Genomic DNA, 7880 nt, shown 5'->3' with positions numbered 1-7880 from the left:
CAGAAGTACCTTGATACGTGTTGGGAGTTTGGATGGTGAAGGTGTGCGAAGCATTTTGTCAGTCTGAGATATATTCTGTAAATAAATGTACATAGCTAGTTTAACAGCTACTGTGTGCTAGACTTAATCTCTATGTCTTCAGTCACTGCACTCACTGGCAGCAGAGCACCAACAGGGTTATGGGCCCAGCACGCTTCCGCTGCGCCAACGGACTGTGAGTGTAGTTGGAGAAAGACGGCTGAAGTGCTCCAGAGTGGAGAAGGAAGCTACCTCGGCAGAGGGGACCAGCAGTAGCTGAGAAAGCAAGGCTGAGCAGGATGGCTACAGCAGCGGCTACAGTGCTGATTGAAAAGCTATAACGTGTTGGCAGCTATAACGTGTTGGCAGTTCGTGTTAACATATGAAGCTGCCTTCTACTGAATCAGACCCTTGGTCCATCAAAGTCAGTATTGTCTTCTCAGACTGGCAGCGGCTCTCCAGGGTCTCAAGCTGAGGTTTTTCACACCTATTTTCCTGGACCCTTTTTTGGAGATGCCGGGGATTGAACCTGGGACCTTCTGCTTCCCAAGCAGATGCTCTACCACTGAGCCACTGTCCCTCCCAACATTTGAACATTTCCTGAAGAGAGAGGGGCTGTGGAATGCCATATCTGCTCCTCCAGAGGAACCCATGCCAGAAGATACCATCTGTGACTAGAAGGCTCTTGCAACCATAATCTTGAGCCTATCTGATGATCAGTTCATCCATGTCAGAGGAAAACAGCTGGCAAAGGAGGCTTGGGACACGCTCAAGGCCGTCTATGTACAGACCACAGCGGGCTCGCTGATAGCGTTAACCAGGAGGCTGTATCGGAAGAAGATGCAGGCCGGATTCTTTATCAGCATGCTTTCAAGAGCTAGAGCAGTGTGGCAAATCAATCCCAAAAGAGGATAATCCTGAGTTCCCTGCATGAAAGGTTTGATATGCTGTTAATGGCATTCGAGGGCCAAGACGCAGAGAGGCTAACCTTGAGCTACATAACAGGGAAGTTATTGGCAGAGGCCCAAAGACAACAGGAATGCCGCGAGCAGAAAGCTCACGTCCAGCAGTGCCAGAGGAAGCCAGAGCCTGTAAGTGGAGGAGTTGCTTCCAGCTGGCAGCAGCCACCAGTGGAGAGGGTGCTGCGGGTAAAGAAAAAATGTTTTTGTGCGGGAGTGATTCACATCTGCGAAGGAGCTGCCCAGAGCGACGGAGAGGCAAGCAGAGATTGTCACAAAACCAGCTGGCAACACTGGTGAGGACTAACGTGTGTCTGCAGAAAACTCCATGGATTATAGACTCTGGAGCCACCCAGATGTTTTGCAACGAGGAGAGACTGTTGGAGGACACTACACCAGCAAGCCTTAAAATCGTGAGTTTGGCAGATGGCAGAAAGGCTGAAGTCTTATGCCAAGGAACTGTCTACTTTTCTGAACTGAGACACAGATTTGTAAATGTGCTTTGTGTGCCTAGTTTGGAGACAAGCCTATTAAGCGTTTCTGTGCTGACTAAAGCAGGCTTTAATATATTCTTTAATGAGCATGGTTGTACTATATCTAAGGCACGTAAAGTGCTGGCCAGAGGTATGCTAAATGATAATGTATTTGTGCTTGACCAAAACGGAGTAAGAGCACAGGTGGTTTTTAACCGGCAGCCTCACTATAATTGTATCCACAGGTTGCATAGGAGGATGGGGCATGCCAGCTACAATACTCTAAATAAGACCCTGGCTATCCTGGGAAAGGAGAAGGTTGAACCATGCAATGCTTATCTTGACTGCACTGTCTGTAAACAAGCAAAATCCAAAGCTTACCCTGTAGCAAGAATGAGTAATAGGGTCTCTGAGAGACTTTTACTACTAATACATGCTGATATAATCGGGCCATTTGCCCCGAGTGTGTCTAAAAACAAATTCACCTTAATCTTGGTAGATGACCTTAGTCGCTTCACTTGGGTGTATGCCACGCAGAAAAAGTCTGATGTGTTTCCAACTTTTAAGTACTGGTCTAAACGAGTGCAGAGGCAGCTAAACTGTAACATCAGTGCCCTGCAAAGTGATCTGGGGGGAGAATTTACAGGAAAGGAATTTACCTCCTGGCTCAGAGACCAGGGAATTCATCATAGGTTGGCTAATGTCTCTACCCCGGTAGAAAATGGGGCAGTGGAGAGACGTGGGGGCATTCTTCAGACAATGACTCATGCAATGTTAAAAGACAGTGGACTAAAAATCTATTGGGGGGGAAGCACTAAAGACAGCGTGTTTTTTGATTAATAGGCTTTGGACTGAAGCAATAGATGATATACCTTACAGAGTTTTGTACGGGAAGAATCCCAATTTAAATTTTCTGAAAATCTTTGGCACAAAAGCCTGGGTAAATATTCCACTCAATAAGCGAAGAAAAGGAGGTCCCAGGGCAAGAAAGCTGTTATTCCTGGGGTATCAAAATGGAATGAAAGCTTGCAGGTTCACTTATGACTGTAATACAATAAAATTCAGTAGGTCTGCGTCATTCTGTGAGGACGAGAGCTGGAGCAGAGTGCATGCCAATGAATTGCCTAGTAGTGTAACATTACCAGCACAGCAGGCTGAGGAGGGGCATGATAAACAAGAAATTTCCTCAGGAGAGGAGGGGAGTGTTAAACAAGAAACTTCTCCCTCAGAGGAGGATGGGCAAAGCGCTGAAAGCTATATCAGTGCAGAGGCTGTAAAGCAAGAAATGGCTGATGAGTCTGATAATTTTCAGGCAGGAGTCCGAGTGTCATCCAGAGTAAATAAAGGGGTGCCTCCGAAGAGGTATGGCTATGCCATGGACATAAATCATGTGCATGCTGTAGAACCCCAGTGCTACGAAGATGTGTTAGCCTTAGACAATCAGGAGCGCACAGGCTGGTTACAAGCTATGCAGAAAGAGTTCAACTCTCTGACTGAGAACAACGTGTTTACACCAGCAGAGTTGCCAGCAGGGAAGAATGTAATCGGTTGCAAATGGCTGTACAAACTGAAGTGGTTAACTGATGGGAAACTTCAGAAAAAGGCCAGGCTAGTGGCTAGGGGTTTTACTCAATAAGAAGGAAGGGATTTGGATGAGTGTTTTGCTCCTACAGTCCGACTGGAAACGCTAAAAGCAACTCTATGTGAGGCTGATATTAGTGATATGACAGTACATCATTTTGATGTAACCACAGCATACCTTAACGCCACCATAAAGGAGGAGCTCTATTTGCAACCAATCCCTGGGTTTTCTAATAAAAATAATATGCCTGTACTCAAAATTAACAGAGCACTGTATGGTCTCCGTCAGGCTGCTAACGAATGGAACAAATGTTTGAGTACAGCACTAGAGAACATATGCTTTAAACAAAGCGTGGCAGACCCCTGTCTGTTTAGCCACAAAATATATGGACAGGAATGCTATATATTATTTCATGTAGATGATTTGTGTCTTCTCTGTAAAAATGATGAGCAGCTAGCCTGGTTTATAAAAGAAACACAATCATTATTTAAAATCAAGTATTTAGGAGAAATACAACATTATCTGGGAATGGAAATCAATGAGCACAGAAGGACATTTTCAGTTAAGCCAAAAGGAAAAAATAATGAAGCTGTTAGTGGTCCATGGAATGACAGAAGCTAAAATAGTTGAGAGCCCTATGTCTACTGGGTATACAAAAGAGGAAGGCGATGCCTTACTGGAGAGTAAGCAAGTCTATAAATCATTAGTTGGGTCCTTGTTATATTTGGCTTGTTGGACCAGGCCTGACATCAGTATGGCCGTTCATCTCTTGAGTCAGCAATGTGCAGCCCCAAAGCAGAAAGATTGGGTGGCTGCCAAAAGAATATTCAGATACCTGAAAGGTACAATAGATTATAAACTAACAATGAATACTGATAGTGACCAAATCTTGACAGCTTGTAGTGACTCCAGCTGGGGAGAAAGACCGGACGGAAGGTTCACCTCAGGTAATGCAGTGTTCATGCACAGGGCATTAATAAGCTGGAGGGCACTTAAACAGACACACATCTCCATGAGCAGCTGTGAGGCGGAATACTCAGCAATTAGCAACACAATTATACAGATAGAATGGTTGACACAGTTAATGCGGGATCTAGAGGTATCAGATCCAACACCAGTAGAAATCTATTGTGATAGCATAGCAGCTCAACAGCTGGCGATGGCAAAGGGGATAAAGTGCTGGAGTAAGCACATCAACATTCTCTATCAGAATGTTAGAGAAGCCATAAATAAAGAACTGGTAATGTTAAAGCATTGTAACTCTGAAGACAATGTTGCAGATGTATTCACGAAAAATGTAACCATTGAAAGATTTGTAAAACAGAGAGCTGTTGCAACTTGTAATATGATCCTGAGGAGGGGTGTTGATATATGTGGCAGTATCCAGATTACAGCTGACAGCTGATGTGACAGTAGATCATCTGGCTGGAGAGGGCAACGTGGCAGAGTGCCAGGTTGCATCAGCCAAGGTAGAGTCAGCATGACTCAGCACTGGCCTGATTGGTCAGACATCCATGTAAATTGTATAAATATACAGAAGTACCTTGAGTTTGGATGGTGTACCTTGAGTTTGGGAGTTTGGATGGTGAAGGTGTGCGGAGCATTTTGTTAGTCTGAGATATATTCTGTAAATAAATGTACATAGCTAGTTTAACAGCTACTGTGTGCTAGACTTAATCTCTACATCTTCAGTCACTGCACTCACTGCGCAGCAGAGCACCAACAAAGTGGGGGGAGGGCCTTCAAACTGGGGGGGTCCCCTGCCCCCAACTGGGGATTGGCACCTCTAGAAGAAGTGATGTAGTAGCTGATGTCAATAGAATTATATGAGCAAGAGTCCAGTAGCACCTTAAAGACTGACAAAAATTTGTGGCAGGGTATGAGCTTTCATGAGTCACTGCTCATGAAAGCTCATACCCTGCCACAAATTTTATTAGTCTTTAAGGTGCTATTGGACTCTTGCTCTTTTCTGCTGCTACAGACAGATTAATGTGGCTACCCATCTTGATCTCTCTCTCTCGGCTTGACTTCGCGAACAAAGATTTAAGAAGGGTGCAGTAGTCCACGTCTGCTGCAGGCTCGCTGGTGGCTGACAAGACTAAAGAACTATGTAATCACATTTTAGGAATGTAAGAAGTGCCTTGCTGGATAAGTCCAAAGTCTGCCTAGTCCAGCTACGTGAATTTAAGAGCAGCCAACAAAATGCCTCTGAAGGCCCAAAAGCAGAGTATGGTGGTGAAGGCCATTTCCGTTTTGTTTTTGTCCCCATCTTCTGGTTGCAAGAGGTATCTTCTCTGAATACAGATACTCCTTTTGTCCCTGTATCAGCATACCCTTGTATCTTTTTACTTATCCATTCAATGATTTTTAAGATGGACGTTTCCATTCAAGGTAATTATGCTCTTCAAATTTTTGTATTCACCGTTTACTTAAATTATTGTGAGTTAACTTGACAAACCCTCCAGAAATATTTGTAGAGTCAGTGGTTGGAAAATAAACATTTAGGATGGCAAACAGATCCTTTCAGTCATCATTGGCAAGGGTAACAGTTTCCAACACATTTGGTCAGTAGGCTGAATGGTTGCAATCTGCCCTACTGAGAATGAGGAATGGAAAAACCCAGATGTCTGCTTCATTTCAGCCGAGTGTTCTCTGAGATGATGTATTATCACTTTCCAGGAAACTGTGATTAATAAATGATTCATGTGCCGAACAGACAGTTAAATAGCTTCTTAGGCAACATGCTGAAGATAATCCTGAACAGCTCTAGTTGTGGAAGTGCCACTATTACCGTTTTCGCACACAGCTTACCTCGCAGTCACAATCCTGTTCCCTCCCTCCTGTCTGTCGGATTTCCCACCATCTGCGCCGGAGTTACAGGAAGTGTGGCGGCTTTTGCGTAGCAAACATAAACCACTAAAACCCAGTTTGTTTGCTACGCAGAAGCTGCAGCACTTCCTGTAACTCCGGCGCAGATGGTGGGAAATCCGACCCAACGCTGCGGAGGGAACAGGATTGTGACTGCGAGGTAAGCTGTGAGCGAAAATGGTATATGTCACAGCCAACTTCTGATGAACCTTGCAGTTTTCAAGGCAGAGAGGTGGTTTGTCATTGTACCTGCATAGCAACCCTCGACTTCGTCAGTTGGTCTCCCATCCAAATACTAACCAGGGCTAACCCCCTGCTTAGCTTCCAAGAATCTGACCACATCAGGCTAACCTGGGCCATCCAAGCATCATTATACCCCCATCTAAATTTTTTGAAGTCAATGGTTAGGGTTCACCATGTGTCTCCAAATATGTTATCTCGGTCTTGTGGCTATGTTAAATATATTATATGAAACTTCATTACAAGTATAACCTTATTTGAGGATGGTGTTCCATGTGATTTTTCCCCCTGCATAAACTTTGTCAGCTATGATTTGCTGCCCAGTGCAATATTGATTGGGAAAGGTCATACCTAAGACCAGGGCTTTTTTTTGTAGAAGGAACTCCTTTGCATAATAGGCCACACATTCCTGATGTAGCCAATCTTCCAAGAGCTTAGAGGGCCTACTGTAAGCCAATCCTCCAAGAGCTTAGTACAGGGCCTACTGTAAGCTCCAGGATTGGCTACATCGGGATGTGTGTGGTCTAATACGCAAGGGATGTGGTCTAATATGCAAAGCCCTGCCTAAGACCCAAGCCCTTGATTCAACTCTTGGCATAAACATAAGAACAAACAAAGTGTAGGATCAATTTGCTGGATCAGATAAACGGACCCTCTGATCTAAATCTGTGACTTGATGGGTGTGGGTTGTTGTTTGGGTAGTTAAATATTTTGAGCCAGTCTTGTCATGCCAAATCCTTACGGGAAGAAAGGATTACAATAAATCAACAGAATTCCAATAATGTCTCTGTCCTCAGTTCTTCTGGCAACGCAAAGGACAATTTTCTCTCTTTGTTTCCAACTTAATCTAGGGATAACAGCTCCTATTTCCTCATTTCTTTATATTCCTGCTTCAAGACAGTAACCATAGTTTAAGTGCTGGTGCTCTGCAGTTTACCATATTTAATGGATTTCTCTTCAGGATGTTCTTTTGATAGTAGTGAATAGATCAGAAAGAACTGGCAAGCAGTGATGGGTTCCCATATGTGTTTCTGGGCAAGGCTATTGCCTCCTAAAGATAATTAAATGTCACTTCTCATGCCAACACGCATAGTAGCCTTCTTGCATATTCCCCAGATGACTTTCTTAAGATTCCTGAGAGTGTAATCTTATCCAGAGTGACTTTTAACCCTGGGGAGGCAGTGGTAAAAGATCTGCTTTATATGCAGAAGATCCCAAGTTCCATCCCTGGCATCTCCAGTTAAAAGGATTAGGTAGTATGTAATAGCAGGAATCCAAAGGACCCGTTCCTGGGAGTACGCCCCACTGAATAATATAGGTCTCACTTCCGATTAGTACTGTTTAGGATTTCTCCCAATGTGAAAGGATACCCTGGAGAACCACTGCCTATCAGATTGGATAGTATTGACCTTGATAGCCCAGTGGTCTGATTCAATACTGGACTGCATCATGTGACTTCAGAGGATTTAGAAGGCGTAGCTTTGCTTAGGCTGCATTGTCACTGGAGCACTGGTCCTTTGGCATCTCTGCATGTGCAAGCAACTGGAGTACACATATGCTTACTCTTTATAAATGGGCCAATTCCCACTTTGTATTCTGATAGGGATATGTAAGTATAAATTGTACATACTGAATCTTATGCATGTCAGTTGCCACCATGCTTGTCAAAATACATGGCAGCAACAACCAATCTTGCCAACAATGTTGATTTACGTCCATGTGTGCTATTTATGTATTTAT

The 7880-nt window shown here is 44.0% G+C and overlaps 1 protein-coding gene across 1 annotated transcript in view; it reads left to right on the top strand.

The window, feature by feature from the left end:
• The window catches only part of TNFRSF19 (TNF receptor superfamily member 19), a 231980-nt gene extending 224550 nt beyond the window's left edge, over positions 1–7430 (top strand). Inside the window, exon 10 of the mRNA XM_060234797.1 lies at positions 7411–7430. The gene's annotated coding sequence lies outside the window, so the exon portion shown is untranslated. The remainder of the gene's footprint in view (positions 1–7410) is intronic.
• Positions 7431–7880: the final 450 nt, after the last annotated feature.

The sequence above is a fragment of the Heteronotia binoei genome, chromosome 3 (assembly GCF_032191835.1).
Source record: "Heteronotia binoei isolate CCM8104 ecotype False Entrance Well chromosome 3, APGP_CSIRO_Hbin_v1, whole genome shotgun sequence".
NCBI classification, from domain to species: Eukaryota; Metazoa; Chordata; class Lepidosauria; order Squamata; family Gekkonidae; genus Heteronotia; species Heteronotia binoei.
The sequence above is the reverse complement of the archived record's forward strand: the minus strand, read 5'-3'. Positions and strand labels throughout refer to the sequence as shown.